The sequence below is a fragment of the Phalacrocorax aristotelis genome, unplaced genomic scaffold (genome assembly GCF_949628215.1).
Source record: "Phalacrocorax aristotelis unplaced genomic scaffold, bGulAri2.1 scaffold_78, whole genome shotgun sequence".
NCBI classification, from domain to species: Eukaryota; Metazoa; Chordata; class Aves; order Suliformes; family Phalacrocoracidae; genus Phalacrocorax; species Phalacrocorax aristotelis.
The window spans coordinates 401,822-423,548 of NW_027441201.1; the positions used below are offsets into that span (position 1 = coordinate 401,822).

A 21,727-nucleotide genomic window follows, 5' to 3' on the forward strand; every position below is an offset into this window, starting at 1 on the left:
GGAGAGATTAAATTACTAATACCAGAATCAAAAGCCACAGAGGCGAGAGCGTTTATGTTACAGGATTCCTCCAGGGAGGAACAGGTTCCCGAAGAAGTGGAAAACGTAGTAATTCTCCTTTGGTTTGAGCGAGCGGAGCTCCGGAGCGATCTAAGTGGGCAGAGCCGGTAAAAGTAACCTTAAAGCCTGGAGCCAAGCCGGTAAGACAAAAACAATACCCTATTAAGCGAGAGGCTCAAGAAGGATTAGAGAAGTTAATTATAAAATTTTTCAGAATATGAGCTTTTAGTGGAATGTGAATCAGAATATAGTACTCCTGTGTCGCCAGTAAAGAAATCTAGAGGCAAAGAGTATTAGCTAGTTCACCATTTAAGGGCTATATATCAGGTGGCCCAAGACATACATCCGGTAGTAGCTAATCCATACACTTTACTGACCTCTTTTAAAGGAGGAGCATAAATGGTTTACTGTACTAGATTTGAAGGATGCCTTCTTTTGCATACCTCCAGGCATAAAAAGTCAAAGCCTATTTGCTTTGGAATGGGAAAGCCCCACCACAGAATGAAAGACACAGCTAACATGGACCGTACTTACACAAGGATTTAAAATTAGTCCTACGATATTTGGGACTCAGCTGGCAAGAAAAAAATTAGAAATGTAGAAATGTATAGAAAAAACAGAACCCAGGGAGAGGCATATTGTTACAGAATGCAGGTGACATTCTGATAGTGGCAGAAAGTAAAGAATAATGTTTTGAAATTTTTAAATTTTCTGGGCCAAGGAAGATGCAGAGTTTCCAGAAACAAAACCCAAATAGGAGAAGCAGCAGCCATTTATTTAGGATTTGAAATATCTCAAAGACAAAGACAATTAGAAAGTGAAAAGAAAGAAACTATTTGTCAAATTCCCAAACCTAGCGGCCCGAAGGAATTGAGAGCTTTTCTGAAAATAGTGAAATGGCGTCAGCTCTGGATTCTGAACTACAGACTCTATGTAAAACCATTATATGAGGCATTGAAAGAATCAAAGGATAAATATTTAACCCGGACGCCCGAATGCCAAACGGCATTCAAAGAACTGAAAAGAGCCTCGATGATGGCCCCTGCATTAGGCCTACCTGATTTCGCTAAACCTTTTGAGTTGTTTGTCCACGAAAGACAACATTTAGCCCTTGGAGTGCTGACACAGCGACTGGGAACCTGGAAGAGACCTGTGGGCTACTTCTCCAAACAACTCGACCACGTGAGTAAAAGACGGCCTAGGTGTTTACGGGCAGTAGCAACAACAGCGCTGCCGATCCGGGAAGCCCCAAAGTTAACAATGGGACAGAAGATGACAGTATGTGTCCCGCACATAGCGGTGACTGTTTTAGGACAAAAGGGGGGTCGTTGGCTATCCCTTAGCAGAATGTTGAAATATCAAGTTGTTCTGTTAGAACAAGACGATGTGGAATCGAAGACTACTGCTATACTGAATCCTGCTACGTTTTTAACAACAGAAAACCTTACGGACAATTTCGAACACGATCGCTTGCTAACTATTGAACAAGTCTATTCCAGCAGACCAGACCTGAGAGACAAACCTCTGGGAAAATCCTGATCTGGAGTTGTTTACAGATGGAAGAAGCTCTGGGCGAGAAGAGAAGCGAATGGCCGGATATGCTGTCGTTATCGCCGCCGAGGGAACGGAGTCAGGGGTGCTGCCTGCAAACACCTCAGCACAGAAAGCAGCATTGGTAGCATTGAAGCGAGCTCTGCGAATGGCAGAAGGACAAAGGATAAATATCTAGACTGATTCCAAACGTGCATTTGGTGTGATCCACGATCATGGAGCTATTGGGAAGGAGAAAGGACTGCCATCAGCCCAAAAATCATCGATACAGCATAAAGAAGACACTCTCCAACTTCCGGAAGATGTGCAGAAACCAAAAGAAGTGGCGGTAAAGCGTTGCAAAGCTCATCAATTCGGCCAGACGGCTGTAAACATAAGCAAACGATTGACAGATAAAGCTGCAAAGAGGACTGCAGAGCAAGGTATCCTTGCGCTAGTACCAGTAAAACAGATCAGAATTCCAAAGTTGAAACCGAGATATAATAAATTGGATGAGCAATTAGCAGAACAATTGGAAACATCACAAAACACAGAGAGGTGGTAGATAACACCAGAAAAACAAGTAATAATAATAACAACCCCACAAGTTATGACAGAACTTGAAAAGAAAAGCATGAGCAAACACATTGGGGTGTAGATGCTACGGTTTTGAGTTTAAAAACATCTGTAGCGTGTGTAGGCATGACAAGAATAGTTAAACCCACAGTAGCTAAGTGTCCAATCTGTCCTAGAAATAATCCCCTGAACCAAAGGAAACCACCTTTAGGAGTAACAAAACAAAAAATTCTCCCGGAAATTATTAGCAAATTAAGTTCTCTGAGTTACCCAGACAAAATAGATAGAGCAGTATTTGTTAGTGCTGATTGACAAATTTTCTAGATGGCCAGAAGCTTTCTCGTGCTGCACCAACAAAGCTAGAGTAGTAGTTAAAACGTTGCTGAAAGAAATAATACCAAGATTTAGAGTGCCAACGGGAACGTCCTCTGATAGAGCACCACATTTTTTTGCAGAGGTAGTTCAACAAATTAATAAAATTTTGGGTAGAAAATGGGACCTGCATACACCCTGGAGACCACCATCAAGTGAAAACTTTGAGAAGATGAACCAAACGCCGAACTGACATAGTGGAATATTATTGATCTAGGATGGAAGTATTGAGAAAATTATTATTTCAGAACTTCCATACGGGGGAAATGTAACCAAAGCGATGAAATCAACCAACCAGAGACAGTGTTCCATTACGGGAACATGGAGCGTACGAATCAGCGCATCCGTCGATCTGCATTTTAGTCCCTAGGCGATCGTTAATGCGAACAGAACAGACGATGTGCTTCTGTCAGAAAAGGATGACAAAACGCGGTTTCGTGGAGCGGACTGAGAAAACTAGCCAAGAAGGTAAAAAGGTAATTCCGGCAGGGGGAGATCACGACCACCGACTCACAGACCACCACCGACCCAAGTAATACCACCTACTCAGAAGAGAACAACGGAAGAGGACAACCGAGCCTGCGCAGCGATTTACATACGGAACGAGCAAGTTTGTACCGATCAGTAGCCAGGACAATAATGAATACGTATGAATACGTAAAATTTTGATCTACAAATTGTACGGGAAAGCTGTGTGAGGTACGCACGCCAGGAGGAGCGATCCCCCGTGCATCCGGCGCCGTGAATAAAGAATGCCTGCTCTTTAATACTAAATTGGCGTTGAGGAGTCGTTTCCGATTTTACCGCGTTTTTCGGTAACACAGGGAGTCAGACCAAGAGGGCCAGAGAAAGACAAAATACCGACAGGCTACAGGACAGAGCAGGAGGAATAAAAAAACGGAGCCAGAGCCAGGCAGAGAGAGGCGGAGATAGAAAAAGGAGCCACAGGCTACAGGACAGAGAGAGGGAGGACTGAAAAAGACGGGGAGGCAGGGAGCCACTCAGAGCGAGATGGAGAAAGAAGGTGCGGGGGGGGCCCAAAAGAAAAAATAAAATTTTGCAGCAGGTAAGGAAAGAGAGGGGGCCGGGGGAGAGACAGGGAGGGCCCAGGACATACAAGAGAGGCAACGGGGCCCCACTGGCCCAGGACTCACCGCGACTCTCGCTCTCAGCGCTGCTGGCACAATTTAGCCGTTCAGATGCTTCTTTCCCCTCCTCTCCTCCCTGCCTCTTCTGCAGCTCCAGACTCTAGGCCGACCTCCACCTGAAGAGGATACGTGGGTGTCTTACCGCTCTTACGAGATGAGGCTTCCTAGGCACGTAGCCTAGCTCGCTCGTGCCCTACACGCCCGTACCCAACTCCGGGTTACGCGTACGGACCCTGCGGTGCACGTTGGTGGCCTGGCCCGCTGCGGACTATGAAGGGGGATCCTTCCTCCCTCACCTGCAGGGACAGGCTCTCTCTTGCCTGCAGCAGGAAGGCAGCTGGCAGCCAGAGCGCCTTCAGTTTCTTCTGCTTTACCTTTCGTTGGCGTCTCCAGCTTCAGCCGAGGCAGCTCCTCTCCACAGCCGGGAAGGGCTCTGTGTGTCCCTTTTCGCCCCGGCGCCGCGAGGATGGCAAAGCCGGGCAGAGAGAAGCCACGCAAGCCTGAGACGGCCGCAGTCGACGGCGTCCCCGGGGGAAGGACAGACAACCACGTCCTCAGCACGGTCTCTGGGAGAGGGAAAGAAGAAACAGCGACCGTCGTTACCATCGATCGACCCTGACCAAAGCCCCTCCTTGCGCAGGGGCTTCCGGACACACCGCCCCTTCCCCGCGCTACTGCTACGGGCCCCTGCGCCGAGGGGGAATCCAGTGCGCTTGAGGGCCGGCTCGCTGCCTTCACGACAGGGCCTGGGGGCGGCCAAGGGCTACGCGGCACGCTGCAGGGGAGGTGCCGGGGCTGGGGGCAGGCGCACGGGGCAAGGGGAGGGCAAGGGGGGGCCAGGGGAGGCTGAGCGGGAGCTCCGGCGAGCCGGGGAGGCGGCCATCATCTGCGCCCTGGGCAGGGGGAAAAGGTCCTCCTCCTTTCCCTCTTCCCTTCTGTCAGCTCCCGGGAACTCACCGCTTCTCGGGGAGCGGCCGCACCTGGAAGCCCCCAGAAATCAACACGAATCCAACCCCAAAAATACACCGCGCCTACCGTACGCGGCACGGCCGCCCGGCACCCGAGCGCCGGAAGACCGCGCCTCCCGCCACGCCCCGGCGAACCACGTGACAGCGCCGGCAGCCACTGCGCCAGGACTACACCTCCCGGCATGCTCTGCGCCACAACACGGCCGCCCGGCAGCCGCGAGCCGCAGGGACTACACCTCCCGGCATGCTCTGCGCCACAACACGGCCGCCCGGCCAGCCGACAGCCACACCACCACAGCTCCCGGAATGCCGCGAGCCCGCCCTCCCGCTCTCTGACCCTGCGGGGCACCGTCCCTCCCGCCGATGCACCCGGAAGCCCCACCGAGCCCTCACCACAGCCTCGCTCTCCCCACAGCTCCGCTCCGACCCGGCGCTGCCCCGCCGCAGCCCTCCTCGGGGCTTGACCCGGGACCCAGCGGTCCACCCCCCAGCCCCCGCTCACCTTCTCCCTCGCTACAGTCGCAGCCCGCTGACGCTCGGCCACAGCTCCGCTCCGCCCTCGGCTCTCACTGGCCCCCCGGAGCACGGCACCACCCCTTTTCCAGGGAGGAGCCGGCACCATCAGCCCCATTGCCCGCACCTGGGGCTCCTCCAGCCCCCGCCCACAGCTGAGGCACAGCAGCAACGGGGGGCCCCCTCCCCTCACCCCCACAGTGCACCACCTCCTCCCCTGGGCTCCATCACAGCCCCTTGCCCCACGCAAAGGCAGCGCAAACGCAGCCCTGAGGGCAAAGGAGAGGGCAGGTGTTTGTGCAGGCGCACACGCGTAACAAGTCCCAGGAGCCATTCGTGGCTCAGGGTCCCCAACGCTCCCACTGCCCCAAGGCCACCTCGGCCGCCGTTGCCGCAGCCGCAAGGAGCTGGTGTTGGCTGGGATAGTGCTCATTTTCTCCAGAGTAGCTAGGAAGAGATAAGTTTTGGATTTATGCTCAAAACAACGTTAATAATGTAGAGATGTTTTGGTTCTTGCTGAGCACTGCTTCCACAGTCAGGGCCTCTTCTGGTTCTCTCAGTGCCCCACCAGCAAGTAGGCTGGGAGAGGACACAGCTGCGAAAGCTTTCCCAGCTAACTGACCAAAGGGATATTCCATACCATTTGACATCATGCTCAGCACACGCAGCTGGGGGAAGAAGGGGGAGTCCTTGGGGGCTACAGCATTTTTCTTCCTAAGTAACCGTTACACATGACAGAGCCCTGCTTTCCCAGAAACAGCTCAACACCTGCCCGCCGAAAAGGAGGAGCGAATTAATTCCTTGCTTTGCTTCCACGCACAGCTTTTGCTTTACCTATTAAACCGTCTTGATCTCAACCCATGATTTTTCTCACTTTTACCCTTCCAGCTCTCTCCCCCAGCCCACTGAGGGTGGAGCGAGCAAGCAGCTCCCTGGTGCAGAGTTGCCAGCTGAGGCTAAGCCACGGCACACGCTTGTCCCGGTTTGGCAGGGAACGGACCGTCCGTCACCTGGCTCCTGGAGCGACGGGCTGCTGGGCAGAGGGGGAGGCCACCAAAGGTGAGGAGCAGGGCACAGGACAGTAGGAGGAGAGAAGAGAAGAGCAGCATCCGGCTGGGGGGGGGGGCGTGTGTGCGTGTAGTGAGAAGGCACGAGGCAGGGAACAGGACGGCCAGAGGAGGACAGGGAGCCTGACGGAGGTGGAGATAAAAGCAGCAGAGAGAGGGGAAGAGCAGGACACAGACCAACAAAGAAGGATGAGGAGCAGGCTGGAGACGCACAAAGAACCTGGGGCAGGCAGCACGACAGCGAGGGAGGAAAGAAGAACAGGGGCAGGAAGCTGGACCGAGCGAGATGGAGACAGACAAGATAAGCGACAAGAACAGGGCAGAAAGGGAAGAATGAAGCCACGGGGACAGGGAGCCGAGACAGCCAACGACGGAGGGAAGGGGCCGGGGAGGGAACACCACAAAACAAACCACGGGGCTACGTGGTACAGAGCATGAGAAGGCAGAGAATTAACAATTAGGGACAGGGAGCCAGAAAAACAACAAAAAAAACACCAAAACAAAGGGAGATGGAGAGCAAAAGGAATCGCAATGCGTACAGAGAGAAGAGAGAAACAATTCTAAGAGAGGGTCAGGGGGAAGCCAGAGACAGCAAGATGGAGAACGGACAAAAGCTACAGGCTACAGGGCAGAGAGGGAAGAATTAATGAATAGACACAGAGAGCTGGGCAGAAAGAGGTGGAGAAAGGCTGAAGATCACACGGCCAACAGGGAAGAGAGAAGAGAGGGAGGAATTTTAAAAACAGGGGCAAGAAGCCAGAGAGAGGGAGAGAGAGGCAACAATAAATGGGGACAAGCAACAGGGCAGCGAGGAGGGAATCGATGAATAAGAACAGCAGACCAAAGAGAACACAATGTAGACTGGAAAAAAGGAACAGCGGCCTACAGGGAAGGAGGAATTAAAGATCAGGCACTGGGAGGCAGACAGAGACACATGAAGAAACAAGTGGGGAAAAAAAAAAAAACAACAACCGCAACGGGCTACAAAGACAGACAGAGAGGGAAGAAATAAAACATCGCAGCAAGGAGCTGGACAGAGAGAGATGAGGACAAACAAATAGCACGGGTCTACGTGACAGAGAACGTGGAATTAGAACACAGAGAGGGAGCCGGACAGAGAGAGAGGCCGAGAGAAACATCTAGACGGGCTACAGCGGGCAGAGGCAGGAATTAAAAGCTAGGGACAGGCAGCTGGACAGAGAGAGACGGAGATCACAGGGAACAGCGGTGGCTGCAGGAAGAACAGGAATTCATGAATAGGGAAAGGGAGCTGGACAGAGAAGGACTCAGAAAGGCAAGAACAGTAGCAGGGTACAGAGCAGAGCAGACGAATTAAAAAGCGCGGGGGGAGCGTTGAGGCAGACAGAGATTAAGAAAAAAGTCACGGGCTACGTGGCAAAGCAGGAGGAATTCAGAAACGGGGATGGCAACCAAGGGAGAGTGAGCTAGTGAAGGACAACGGGCATTCAAAGTGAGGGACGGGGAGCTGGGAAAAGCGAGGCAGAGAAAAACAGAATCACAGAGAGAATCACACAAAGCCAAAAAAGAAGAAACTGAACAACAGGAACAGGTGTAACCAAAGCGATGAAATCAACCAACCAGAGACGGTGTTCCATTACGGGAACACCGAGCGTACGAATCAGCGCATCTGTTGATCTGCATTTTAGTCCCTAGGCAATCGTTAATGTCAGCAGAACAACAGACAACGTGCTTCTGTCAGAAAAGGACGACAAAACGCGGTTTCGTGGAGCGGACTGAGAGAACTAGCCAAGGCTGCCAAGATTAAGAGCCAAGAAGGTAAAAGGCCATTCTGGCAGGGGGAGATCGCGACCACCGACTCACGGACCACCACCGAGCCTGCGCAGTAATTTACATACAGAACGAGCAAGTTTGTACCAATCAGTAGACAGGACAATAATGAATATGTATGAATACGTAAAATTTTCATCTACAAATTGTACGGGAAAGCTGTGTGAGGTACGCACGCCAGGAGGAGCGATCCCCCGTGCATCTGGCGCCGTGAATAAAGAATGCCTGCTCTTTAATACTAAATTGGCGTTGAGGAGTTGTTTCCGATTTTACCGCGTTTTTCGGTAACACAGGGAGTCAGACCAAGAGAGCCAGAGAAAGACAAAAATACTGACAGGCTACAGGACAGAGCAGGAGGAGTAAAAAAATAAAAACGGAGCCGGAGCCAGGCAGAGAGAGGCGGAGAAAGAAAAAGGAGCCACAGGCTACAGGACAGAGAGAGGGAGGACTGAAAAGACGGGGAGGCAGGGAGCCACTCAGAGCGAGATGGAGAAAGAAGGTGCGGGGGGGCGCAAAAAAAAATAATTTTGCAGCAGGTAAGGAAAGAGAGGGGGCCGGGGGAGGGACAGGGAGGGCCCAGGACGTACAAGAGAGGCAACGGGGCCCCAGTGGCCCAGGACTCACCGCGACTCTCGCTCTCAGCGCTGCTGGCACAATTTAGCCGTTCACATGCTTCTTTCCCCTTCTCTCCTCCCTGCCTCTTCTGCAGCTCCAGACTCTAGGCCGTCCTCCACCTGAAGAGAACACGTGGGTGTCTTGCAGCTCTTACGAGATGAGGCTTCCTAGGCACGTAGCCTAGCTCGCTCGTGCACTACACGCCCGTACCGAACTCCGGGTTACGCGTACAGACCCTGCCGTGCACGTTGGTGGCCTGGCCCGCTGCGGGCTATGAAGGGGGATCCTTCCTCCCTCACCTGCAGGGACAGGCTCTCTCTTGCCTGCAGCAGGAAAGCAGCTGGCAGCCAGAGCGCCTTCCGTTTCTTCTTCTTTACCTTTTGTTGGCGTCTCCAGCTTCAGCCGAGGCAGCTCCTGTCCACAGCCGGGAAGGGCTTTGTCTATCCCTTTTCGGCCCTGCGCTGCAAGGACGGCGAGGCCGGGCAGAGAGAAGCCACGCAAGCCTGAGACGGCCGCAGTCAACGGCATCCCCGGGGGAAGGACAGACAACCACGTCCTCAGCACGGTCTCTGGGAGAGGGAAAGAAGAAACAGCGACCGTCGTTACCGTCGATCGACCCTGACCAAAGCCTCTCCTTCCGCAGGGGCTTCTGGACACACCGCTCCTTCCCTGGGCTACTGCTAAGGGCCCCTGCGCCGAGGGGGAATCCAGTGCGCTTGAGGGCTGGCTCGCTGCCTTCACGACAGGGCCTGGGGGCGGCCAAGGGCTACGCAGCACGCTTCAGGGGAGGTGCCGGAGCTGGGGGCAGGCGCACGGGGCAAGGGGGGCCAGGGGAGGCTGAGCGGGAGCTCCGGTGAGCCGGCCATCATCTGCGCTCTGGGCAGGGGGAAAAGGTCACCGTCCTCCTCCTTTCCCTCTTCCCTTCTGTCAGCTCCCGGGGAACTCACCGCTTCTCGGGGAGCGGCCGCACCCGCAAGCCCCCAGAAATCAACACCAATCCAACCCCAAATACACCTCGCGTACCGTACGCGGCACGGCCGCCCGGCACCCGAGCGCCGGAAGACCGCGCCTCCCGCCACGCCCCGGCGAACCACGTGACAGGGCCGGCAGCCGCGCGCCACAAGGACTACAGCTCCCGGCATGCTCTGCGGCACAACACGGCCGCACGGCAGCCGCGCGCCACAAGGACTACAGCTCCCGGCATGCTCTGCGGCACAACACGGCCGCACGGCCAGCCGGCAGCCACACCACCACAGCTACCGGCATGCTCTGCGGCACCACCCGCCCGCCCGGCAGCCACACCACCCACACCACCACAGCTACCGGCATGCCGCGAGACCGCCTTCCCCGCTCTCTGATCCTGCGGGGCACCGCCCCTCCCGCCGATGCACCCGGAACCCCCACCGAGCCCTCAGCACAGCCTCGCTCTCCCCACCGCCCGCTCCGACCCGGCGCTGCCCCGCCGCAGCCATCCTCGGGGCTTTACCCGGGACCCAGCGGTCCACCCCCCAGCTCCCGCTCACCTTCCCCCTCGCTACAGTCGCAGCCCGCTGACGCTCGGCCACAGCTCCGCTCCGCCCTCGGCTCTCACTGGCCCCCCGGAGCAGGGCACCACCCCTTTTCTAGGGAGGAGCCGGCACCATCAGCCCCACTGCCCGCACCTGGGGCTCCTCCAGCCCCCGCGCGCAGCTGAGGCACAGCAGCAACGGGGGGCCCCTCCCCTCACCCCCACAGTGCACCACCTCCTCCCCTGGGCTCCATCACAGCCCCTTGCCCCACGCAAAGGCAGCGCAAACGCAGCCCTGAGGGCAAAGGAGAGGGCAGGTGTTTGTGCAGGCGCGCACGTAACAAGTCCCAGGAGCCATTCGTGGGTCCGGGTCCCCAACGCTCCCCACTGCCCCAAGGCCACCTCGGCTGCCGTTGCCGGAGCCGCAAGGAGCTGGTGGTGGCTAGGATAGTACTCATTTTCTCCATAGTAGCTAGGAAGGGATAAGTTTTGGATTTATGCTCAAAACAGCGTTAATAATGTAGAGATGTTTTGGTTCTTGCTGAGCACTGCTTCCACAGTCAGGGCCTCTTCTGGTTCTCTCAGTGCCCCACCAGCAAGTAGGCTGGGAGAGGACACAGCTGGGAAAGCTTTCCCAGCTAACTGACCAAAGGGATATTCCATACCATTTGACATCATGCTCAGCACACACAGCTGGGGGAAGAAGGGGGAGTCCTTGGGGGCTATGGCATTTCTCTTCCTGAGTAACCATTACACATGACAGAGCCCTGCTTTCCCAGAAACAGGTCAACACCTGTCCGCCGAAAAGGAGGGGTGAATTAATTCCTTGCTTTGCTTCCACGCACAGCTTTTGCTTTACCTATTAAACAGTCTTGATCTCAACCCATGATTTTTCTCGCTTTTACCCTTCCAGCTCTCTCCCCCAGCCCACTGAGGGTGGAGTGAGCAAGCAGCTCCCTGGTGCAGAGTTGCCAGCTGGGGCTAAGCCACGGAACGCGCTTGTCCCGGTTTGGCAGGGAACGGACCGTCCGTTGCCTGGCTCCTGGAGCGATGGGCTGCTGGGCAGAGGGGGAGGCCACCAACGATGAGGAGCAGGGCGCAGGACAGTAGGAGGAGAGAAGAGAAGAGCAGCATCCGGCTGGACGGGGGCGGGGGGGGCGTGTGTGCGTGTAGTGAGAAGGCACGAGGCAGGGAACAGGACGGCCAGAGAAGGACAGGGAGCCTGACGGAGGTGGAGATAAAAGCAGCAGAGAGAGGGGAAGAGAGGCAGCAGAAAGAGGGAAGAGCAGGACACAGACCAACAAAGAAGGAAGAGGAGCACGCTGGAGGCGCACAAAGAACCTGGGGCAGGCAGCACGACAGCGAGGGAGGAAAGAAGAATAGGGGCAGGAAGCTGGACCGAGCGAGATGGAGACAGACAAGATAAGCGACAAGAACAGGGCAGAAAGGGAAGAATGAAGCCACGGGGACAGGGAGCCGAGACGGCCAGCGACGGAGGGAAGGGGCCGGGGAGGGAACACCACAAAACAAACCATGGGGCTACGTGGTACAGAGCATGAGAAGGCAGAGAATTAACAATTAGGGACAGGGAGCCAGAAAAACAACAAAAAAAAAACCAAAACAAAGGGAGATGGAGAGCAAAAGGAATCGCAATGCGTACAGAAAGAAGAGAGAAACAATTCTAAATTAGGGTCATGGGGAAGCCAGAGACAGCAAGATGGAGAAAGGACAAAAGCTACAGGCTACAGGGCAGAGAGGGAAGAATTAATGAATAGATGCAGAGAGCTGGGCAGAAAGAGGTGGAGAAAGGCTAAAGATCACACGGCCAACAGGGAAGAGAGAAGAGAGGGAGGAATTTTAAAAACAGGGGCAAGAAGCCATAGAGAGGGAGAGAGAGGCAACAATAAATGGGGACAAGCCACAGGGCAGCGAGGAGGGAATCGATGAATAAGAACAGGAGACCAAAGAGAACACAATGTAGAATGGAAAAAAGCAACAGCGGCCTACAGGGAAGGAGGAATTAAAGATCAGGCACCGGGAGGCAGACAGAGACACGTGAAGAAACAAGTGAAAAAAAAAAACCAAAACAACGGCAATGGGCTACAAAGACAGACAGAGAGGGAAGAAATAAAACATCGCAGCAAGGAGCTGGACAGAGAGAGATGAGGACAAACAAATAGCACGGGTCTACGTGACAGAGAACGTGGAATTAGAACACAGAGAGAGGGAGCCGGACAGAGAGAGAGGCCGAGAGAAACATCTAGACGGGCTACAGCGGGCAGAGGCAGGAATTAAAAGCTAGGGACAGGCAGCTGGACAGAGAGAGACGGAGATCACAGGGAACAGCGGTGGCTGCAGGAAGAACAGGAATTCATGAATAGGGAAAGGGAGCTGGACAGAGAAGGACTCAGAAAGGCAAGAACAGTAGCAGGGTACAGAGCAGAGCAGACGAATTAAAAAGCGTGGGGGGAGCGTTGAGGCAGACAGAGATTAAGAAAAAAGTCACGGGCTACGTGGCAAAGCAGGAGGAATTCAGAAACGGGGATGGCAACCAAGGCAGAGTGAGCTAGTGAAGGACAACGGGCATTCAAAGTGAGGGACGGGGAGCTGGGAAAAGCGAGGCAGAGAAAAACAGAACCACAGAGAGAATCACACAAAGCCAAAAAAGAAGAAACTGAACAACAGGAACAGGTGTAACCAAAGCGATGAAATCAACCAACCAGAGACGGTGTTCCATTACGGGAACACGGAGCGTACGAATCAGCGCATCTGTTGATCTGCATTTTAGTCCCTAGGCGATCGTTAATGTCAGCAGAACAACAGACAACGTGCTTCTGTCAGAAAAGGACGACAAAACGCGGTTTCGTGGAGCGGACTGAGAAAACTAGCCAAGACTGCCAAGATTAAGAGCCAAGAAGGTAAAAGGCCATTCTGGCAGGGGGAGATCGCGACCACCACCGAGCCTGCGCAGTAATTTACATACAGAACGAGCAAGTTTGTACCACTCAGTAGACAGGACAATAATGAATATGTATGAATACGTAAAATTTTCATCTACAAATTGTACGGGAAAGCTGTGTGAGGTACGCACGCCAGGAGGAGCGATCCCCCGTGCATCCGGCGCCGTGAATAAAGAATGCCTGCTCTTTAATACTAAATTGGCGTTGAGGAGTTGTTTCCGATTTTACCGCGTTTTTCGGTAACACAGGGAGTCAGACCAAGAGAGCCAGAGAAAGACAAAAATACCGACAGGCTACAGGACAGAGCAGGAGGAGTAAAAAAATAAAAACGGAGCCGGAGCCAGGCAGAGAGAGGCGGAGAAAGAAAAAGGAGCCACAGGCTACAGGACAGAGAGAGGGAGGACTGAAAAGACGGGGAGGCAGGGAGCCACTCAGAGCGAGATGGAGAAAGAAGGTGCGGGGGGGCGCAAAAAAAAATAATTTTGCAGCAGGTAAGGAAAGAGAGGGGGCCGGGGGAGGGACAGGGAGGGCCCAGGACGTACAAGAGAGGCAACGGGGCCCCAGTGGCCCAGGACTCACCGCGACTCTCGCTCTCAGCGCTGCTGGCACAATTTAGCCGTTCAGATGCTTCTTTCCCCTTCTCTCCTCCCTGCCTCTTCTGCAGCTCCAGACTCTAGGCCGACCTCCACCTAAAGAGAATACATGGGTGTCTTACAGCTCTTACGAGATGAGGCTTCCTAGGCACGTAGCCTAGCTCGCTCGTGCACTACACGCCCGTACCGAACTGCGGGTTCGAACTGTGGGAAGAAGGGGGAGTCCTTGGGGGCTATGGCATTTCTCTCCCTAAGTAACCGTTACACATGACAGAGCCCTGCTATCCCAGAAACAGCTCAACACCTGTCCGCCGAAAAGGAGGGGTGAATTAATTCCTTGCTTTGCTTCCACGCACAGCTTTTGCTTTACCTATTAAACAGTCTTGATCTCAACCCATGATTTTTCTCGCTTTTACCCTTCCAGCTCTCTCCCCCAGCCCACTGAGGGTGGAGTGAGCAAGCAGCTCCCTGGTGCAGAGCTGCCAGCTGGGGCTAAGCCACGGCACGCGCTTGTCCCGGTTTGGCAGGAAACGGACCGTCCGTCGCCTGGCTCCTGGAGCGATGGGCTGCTGGGCAGAGGGGGAGGCCACCAACGATGAGGAGCAGGGCGCAGGACAGTAGGAGGAGAGAAGAGAAGAGCAGCATCCGGCTGGACGGGGGCGGGGGGGGGGGGGCGTGTGTGCGTGTAGTGAGAAGGCACGAGGCAGGGAACAGGACGGCCAGAGGAGGACAGGGAGCCTGACGGAGGTGGAGATAAAAGTAGCAGAGAGAGGGGAAGAGAGGCAGCAGAAAGAGGGAAGAGCAGGACACAGACCAACAAAGAAGGAAGAGGAGCACGCTGGAGGCGCACAAAGAACCTGGGGCAGGCAGCACGACAGCGAGGGAGGAAAGAAGAATAGGGGCAGGAAGCTGGACCGAGCGAGATGGAGACAGACAAGATAAGCGACAAGAACAGGGCAGAAAGGGAAGAATGAAGCCACGGGGACAGGGAGCCGAGACGGCCAGCGACGGAGGGAAGGGGCCGGGGAGGGAACACCACAAAACAAACCATGGGGCTACGTGGTACAGAGCATGAGAAGGCAGAGAATTAACAATTAGGGACAGGGAGCCAGAAAAACAACAAAAAAAAAACCAAAACAAAGGGAGATGGAGAGCAAAAGGAATCGCAATGCGTACAGAAAGAAGAGAGAAACAATTCTAAATTAGGGTCATGGGGAAGCCAGAGACAGCAAGATGGAGAAAGGACAAAAGCTACAGGCTACAGGGCAGAGAGGGAAGAATTAATGAATAGATGCAGAGAGCTGGGCAGAAAGAGGTGGAGAAAGGCTAAAGATCACACGGCCAACAGGGAAGAGAGAAGAGAGGGAGGAATTTTAAAAACAGGGGCAAGAAGCCAGAGAGAGGGAGAGAGAGGCAACAATAAATGGGGACAAGCCACAGGGCAGCGAGGAGGGAATCGATGAATAAGAACAGGAGACCAAAGAGAACACAATGTAGAATGGAAAAAAGCAACAGCGGCCTACAGGGAAGGAGGAATTAAAGATCAGGCACTGGGAGGCAGACAGACACGTGAAGAAACAAGTGAAAAAAAAAAAAAACAACGGCAATGGGCTACAAAGACAGACAGAGAGGGAAGAAATAAAACATCGCAGCAAGGAGCTGGACAGAGAGAGATGAGGACAAACAAATAGCACGGGTCTACGTGACAGAGAACGTGGAATTAGAACACAGAGAGAGGGAGCCGGACAGAGAGAGAGGCCGAGAGAAACATCTAGACGGGCTACAGCGGGCAGAGGCAGGAATTAAAAGCTAGGGACAGGCAGCTGGACAGAGAGAGACGGAGATCACAGGGAACAGCGGTGGCTGCAGGAAGAACAGGAATTCATGAATAGGGAAAGGGAGCTGGACAGAGAAGGACTCAGAAAGGCAAGAACAGTAGCAGGGTACAGAGCAGAGCAGACGAATTAAAAAGCGCGGGGGGAGCGTTGAGGCAGACAGAGATTAAGAAAAAAGTCACGGGCTACGTGGCAAAGCAGGAGGAATTCAGAAACGGGGATGGCAACCAAGGGAGAGTGAGCTAGTGAAGGACAACGGGCATTCAAAGTGAGGGACGGGGAGCTGGGAAAAGCGAGGCAGAGAAAAACAGAATCACAGAGAGAATCACACAAAGCCAAAAAAGAAGAAACTGAACAACAGGAACAGGTGTAACCAAAGCGATGAAATCAACCAACCAGAGACGGTGTTCCATTACGGGAACACGGAGCGTACGAATCAGCGCATCTGTTGATCTGCATTTTAGTCCCTAGGCGATCGTTAATGTCAGCAGAACAACAGACAACGTGCTTCTGTCAGAAAAGGACGACAAAACGCGGTTTCGTGGAGCGGACTGAGAAAACTAGCCAAGGCTGCCAAGATTAAGAGCCAAGAAGGTAAAAGGCCATTCTGGCAGGGGGAGATCGCGACCACCGACTCACGGACCACCACCGAGCCTGCGCAGTAATTTACATACAGAACGAGCAAGTTTGTACCAATCAGTAGACAGGACAATAATGAATATGTATGAATACGTAAAATTTTCATCTACAAATTGTACGGGAAAGCTGTGTGAGGTACGCACGCCAGGAGGAGCGATCCCCCGTGCATCTGGCACCGTGAATAAAGAATGCCTGCTCTTTAATACTAAATTGGCGTTGAGGAGTTGTTTCCGATTTTACCGCGTTTTTCGGTAACACAGGGAGTCAGACCAAGAGAGCCAGAGAAAGACAAAAATACCAACAGGCTACAGGACAGAGCAGGAGGAGTAAAAAAATAAAAACGGAGCCGGAGCCAGGCAGAGAGAGGCGGAGAAAGAAAAAGGAGCCACAGGCTACAGGACAGAGAGAGGGAGGACTGAAAAGACGGGGAGGCAGGGAGCCACTCAGAGCGAGATGGAGAAAGAAGGTGCGGGGGGGCGCAAAAAAAAATAATTTTGCAGCAGGTAAGGAAAGAGAGGGGGCCGGGGGAGGGACAGGGAGGGCCCAGGACGTACAAGAGAGGCAACGGGGCCCCAGTGGCCCAGGACTCACCGCGACTCTCGCTCTCAGCGCTGCTGGCACAATTTAGCCGTTCAGATGCTTCTTTCCTCTTCTCTCCTCCCTGCCTCTTCTGCAGCTCCAGACTCTAGGCCGACCTCCACCTAAAGAGAACACGTGGGTGTCTTACAGCTCTTACGAGATGAGGCTTCCTAGGCACGTAGCCTAGCTCGCTCGTGCACTACACGCCCGTACCCAACTCCGGGTTACGCGTACAGACCCTGCCGTGCACGTTGGTGGCCTGGCCCGCTGCGGGCTATGAAGGGGGATCCTTCCTCCCTCACCTGCAGGGACAGGCTCTCTCTTGCCTGCAGCAGGAAAGCAGCTGGCAGCCAGAGCGCCTTCCGTTTCTTCTGCTTTACCTTTTGTTGGCGTCTCCAGCTTCAGCCGAGGCAGCTCCTGTCCACAGCCGGGAAGGGCTTTGTCTATCCCTTTTCGCCCCGGCGCTGCGAGGATGGCAAAGCCGGGCAGAGAGAAGCCACGCAAGCCTGAGACGGCCGCAGTCAACGGCATCCCCGGGGGAAGGACAGACAACCACGTCCTCAGCACGGTCTCTGGGAGAGGGAAAGAAGAAACAGCGACCGTCGTTACCATCGATCGACCCTGACCAAAGCCTCTCCTTCCGCAGGGGCTCTGGACACACCGCTCCTTCCCTGGGCTACTGCTAAGGGCCCCTGCGCCGAGGGGGAATCCAGTGCGCTTGAGGGCTGGCTCGCTGCCTTCACGACAGGGCCTGGGGGCGGCCAAGGGCTACGCAGCACGCTTCAGGGGAGGTGCCGGAGCTGGGGGCAGGCGCACGGGGCAAGGGGGGCCAGGGGAGGCTGAGCGGGAGCTCCGGTGAGCCGGCCATCATCTGCGCTCTGGGCAGGGGGAAAAGGTCACCGTCCTCCTCCTTTCCCTCTTCCCTTCTGTCAGCTCCCGGGGAACTCGCTTCTCGGGGAGCGGCCGCACCCGCAAGCCCCCAGAAATCAACACCAATCCAACCCCAAATACACCTCGCGTACCGTACGCGGCACGGCCGCCCGGCACCCGAGCGCCGGAAGACCGCGCCTCCCGCCACGCCCCGGCGAACCACGTGACAGGGCCGGCAGCCGCGCGCCACAAGGACTACAGCTCCCGGCATGCTCTGCGGCACAACACGGCCGCACGGCCAGCCGGCAGCCACACCACCACAGCTACCGGCATGCTCTGCGGCACCACCCGCCCGCCCGGCAGCCACACCACCCACACCACCACAGCTACCGGCATGCCGCGAGACCGCCTTCCCCGCTCTCTGATCCTGCGGGGCACCGCCCCTCCCGCCGATGCACCCGGAACCCCCACCGAGCCCTCAGCACAGCCTCGCTCTCCCCACCGCCCGCTCCGACCCGGCGCTGCCCCGCCGCAGCCATCCTCGGCGCTTTACCCGGGACCCAGCGGTCCACCCGCCATCTCCCGCTCACCTTCCCCCTCGCTACAGTCGCAGCCCGCTGACGCTCGGCCACAGCTCCGCTCCGACCTCGGCTCTCACTGGCCCCCCGGAGCAGGGCACCACCCCTTTTCTAGGGAGGAGCCGGCACCATCAGCCCCACTGCCCGCACCTGGGGCTCCTCCAGCCCCCGCGCGCAGCTGAGGCACAGCAGCAACGGGGGGCCCCTCCCCTCACCCCCACAGTGCACCACCTCCTCCCCTGGGCTCCATCACAGCCCCCTGCCCCACGCAAAGGCAGCACAAACGCAGCCCTGAGGGCAAAGGAGAGGGCAGGTGTTTGTGCAGGCGCACACGCGTAACAAGTCCCAGGAGCCATTCGTGGCTCAGGGTCCCCAACGCTCCCCACTGCCCCAAGGCCACCTCGGCTGCCGTTGCCAGAGCCGCAAGGAGCTGGTGGTGGCTAGGATAGTGCTCATTTTCTCCACAGTAGCTAGGAAGGGATAAGTTTTGGATTTATGCTCAAAACACCGTTAATAATGTAGAGATGTTTTGGTTCTTGCTGAGCACTGCTTCCACAGTCAGGGCCTCTTCTGGTTCTCTCAGTGCCCCACCAGCAAGTAGGCTGGGAGAGGACACAGCTGGGAAAGCTTTCCCAGCTAACTGACCAAAGGGATATTCCATACCATTTGACATCATGCTCAGCACACGCAGCTGGGGGAAGAAGGGGGAGTCCTTGGGGGCTACGGCATTTCTCTTCCTAAGTAACCGTTACACATGACAGAGCCCTGCTTTCCCAGAAACAGCTCAACACCTGCCCGCCGAAAAGGAGGAGTGAATTTATTCCTTGCTTTGCTTCCACGCACAGCTTTTGCTTTACCTATTAAACAGTCTTGATCTCAACCCATGATTTTTCTCGCTTTTACCCTTCCAGCTCTCTCCCCCAGCCCACTGAGGGTGGAGTGAGCAAGCAGCTCCCTGGTGCAGAGCTGCCAGCTGGGGCTAAGCCACAGCACGCGCTTGTCCCGGTTTGGCAGGGAACGGACCATCCGTCGCCTGGCTCCTGGAGCGATGGGCTGCTGGGCAGAGGGGGAGGCCACCAAAGATGAGGAGCAGGGCGCAGGACAGTAGGAGGAGAGAAGAGAAGAGCAGCATCCGGCTGGACAGGGGCGGGGGGGGGGGGGGGGGGGGGGGGGGGGGCGTGTAGTGAGAAGGCACGAGGCAGGGAACAGGATGGCCAGAGAAGGACAGGGAGCCTGACGGAGGTGGAGATAAAAGCAGCAGAGAGAGGGGAAGAGAGGCAGCAGAAAGAGGGAAGAGCAGGACACAGACCAAAGAAGGAAGAGGGGCAGGCAGCACGACAGCGAGGGAGGAAAGAAGAATAGGGGCAGGAAGCTGGACCGAGCGAGATGGAGACAGACAAGATAAGCGACAAGAACAGGGCAGAAAGGGAAGAATGAAGCCACGGGGACAGGGAGCCGAGACGGCCAGCGACGGAGGGAAGGGGCCGGGGAGGGAACACCACAAAACAAACCATGGGGCTACGTGGTACAGAGCATGAGAAGGCAGAGAATTAACAATTAGGGACAGGGAGCCAGAAAAACAACAAAAAAAAACCAAAACAAAGGGAGATGGAGAGCAAAAGGAATCGCAATGCGTACAGAAAGAAGAGAGAAACAATTCTAAATTAGGGTCATGGGGAAGCCAGAGACAGCAAGATGGAGAAAGGACAAAAGCTACAGGCTACAGGGCAGAGAGGGAAGAATTAATGAATAGACACAGAGAGCTGGGCAGAAAGAGGTGGAGAAAGGCTAAAGATCAGACGGCCAACAGGGAAGAGAGAAGAGAGGGAGGAATTTTAAAAACAGGGGCAAGAAGCCATAGAGAGGGAGAGAGAGGCAACAATAAATGGGGACAAGCCACAGGGCAGCGAGGAGGGAATCGATGAATAAGAACAGGAGACCAAAGAGAACACAATGTAGAATGGAAAAAAGCAACAGCGGCCTACAGGGAAGGAGGAATTAAAGATCAGCCACCGGGAGGCAGACAGACACGTGAAGAAACAAGTGGAAAAAAAAAAAAAACAACGGCAATGGGCTACAAAGACAGACAGAGAGGGAAGACATAAAACATCGCAGCAAGGAGCTGGACAGAGAGAGATGAGGACAAACAAATAGCACGGGTCTACGTGACAGAGAACGTGGAATTAGAACACAGAGAGAGGGAGCCGGACAGAGAGAGAGGCCGAGAGAAACATCTAGACAGGCTACAGCGGGCAGAGGCAGGAATTAAAAGCTAGGGACAGGCAGCTGGACAGAGAGAGACGGAGATCACAGGGAACAGCGGTGGCTGCAGGAAGAACAGGAATTCATGAATAGGGAAAGGGAGCTGGACAGAGAAGGACTCAGAAAGGCAAGAACAGTAGCAGGGTACAGAGCAGAGCAGACGAATTAAAAAGCGCGGGGGGAGCGTTGAGGCAGACAGAGATTAAGAAAAAAGTCACGGGCTACGTGGCAAAGCAGGAGGAATTCAGAAACGGGGATGGCAACCAAGGGAGAGTGAGCTAGTGAAGGACAACGGGCATTCCAAGTGAGGGACGGGGAGCTGGGAAAAGCGAGGCAGAGAAAAACAGAATCACAGAGAGAATCACACAAAGCCAAAAAAGAAGAAACTGAACAACAGGAACAGGTGTAACCAAAGCGATGAAATCAACCAACCAGAGACGGTGTTCCATTACGGGAACATGGAGCGTACGAATCAGCGCATCTGTTGATCTGCATTTTAGTCCCTAGGCGATCGTTAATGTCAGCAGAACAACAGACAACGTGCTTCTGTCAGAAAAGGACGACAAAACGCGGTTTCGTGGAGCGGACTGAGAAAACTAGCCAAGGCTGCCAAGATTAAGAGCCAAGAAGGTAAAAGGCCATTCTGGCAGGGGGAGATCGCGACCACCGACTCACGGACCACCACCGAGCCTGCGCAGCGATTTACATAAGGAACGAGCAAGTTTGTACCAATCAGTAGACAGGACAATAATGAATATGTATGAATACGTAAAATTTTCATCTACAAATTGTACGGGAAAGCTGTGTGAGGTACGCACGCCAGGAGGAGCGATCCCCCGTGCATCTGGCGCCGTGAATAAAGAATGCCTGCTCTTTAATACTAAATTGGCGTTGAGGAGTTGTTTCCGATTTTACCGCGTTTTTCGGTAACAGTTTTGGCACCCCAGATGGGACCCTGCTTTTGAATCTCGACGGATCCGCGGGATCACGGGACCTGCAGCCGGCCCCGAGGAATTCTCGGGGAGAGCTTCCGATCCCCGGGCCGGAGAATTCTGAGCAAGATCCCCTGGCCTGAGGTAATCAAGGCGTTCTTTTGAGAAGCTTAGGTAGAATAATACGTGGGGTTAGCTTCCCACATAGGATAGGATAGTGGGTTTGAGTCCCACAGGCCTGCCCGTAAGGCGCGGCGAAAGCCACGCAGTGTTGGGGCCAAGAGGTAACTCGGTTGGTAAGTCTCTGCTAGGCG

At 54.9% G+C, this 21,727-nt stretch overlaps 2 long non-coding RNA genes across 2 annotated transcripts in view; both read right to left on the minus strand.

The window, feature by feature from the left end:
* Window positions 1-21,727, minus strand: part of LOC142051064 (uncharacterized) — a 237,093-nt gene that overhangs the window by 204,100 nt on the left and 11,266 nt on the right. The gene's annotated exons all lie outside the window — the stretch shown is intronic.
* LOC142051065 (uncharacterized) lies at window positions 8,668-10,096 on the minus strand. Its single transcript, XR_012658287.1, has 3 exons — window positions 9,606-10,096; window positions 9,036-9,227; window positions 8,668-8,777 (listed from the first exon to the last, which is right to left on the minus strand). It is a non-coding gene; the product is annotated as an uncharacterized LOC142051065 (long non-coding RNA).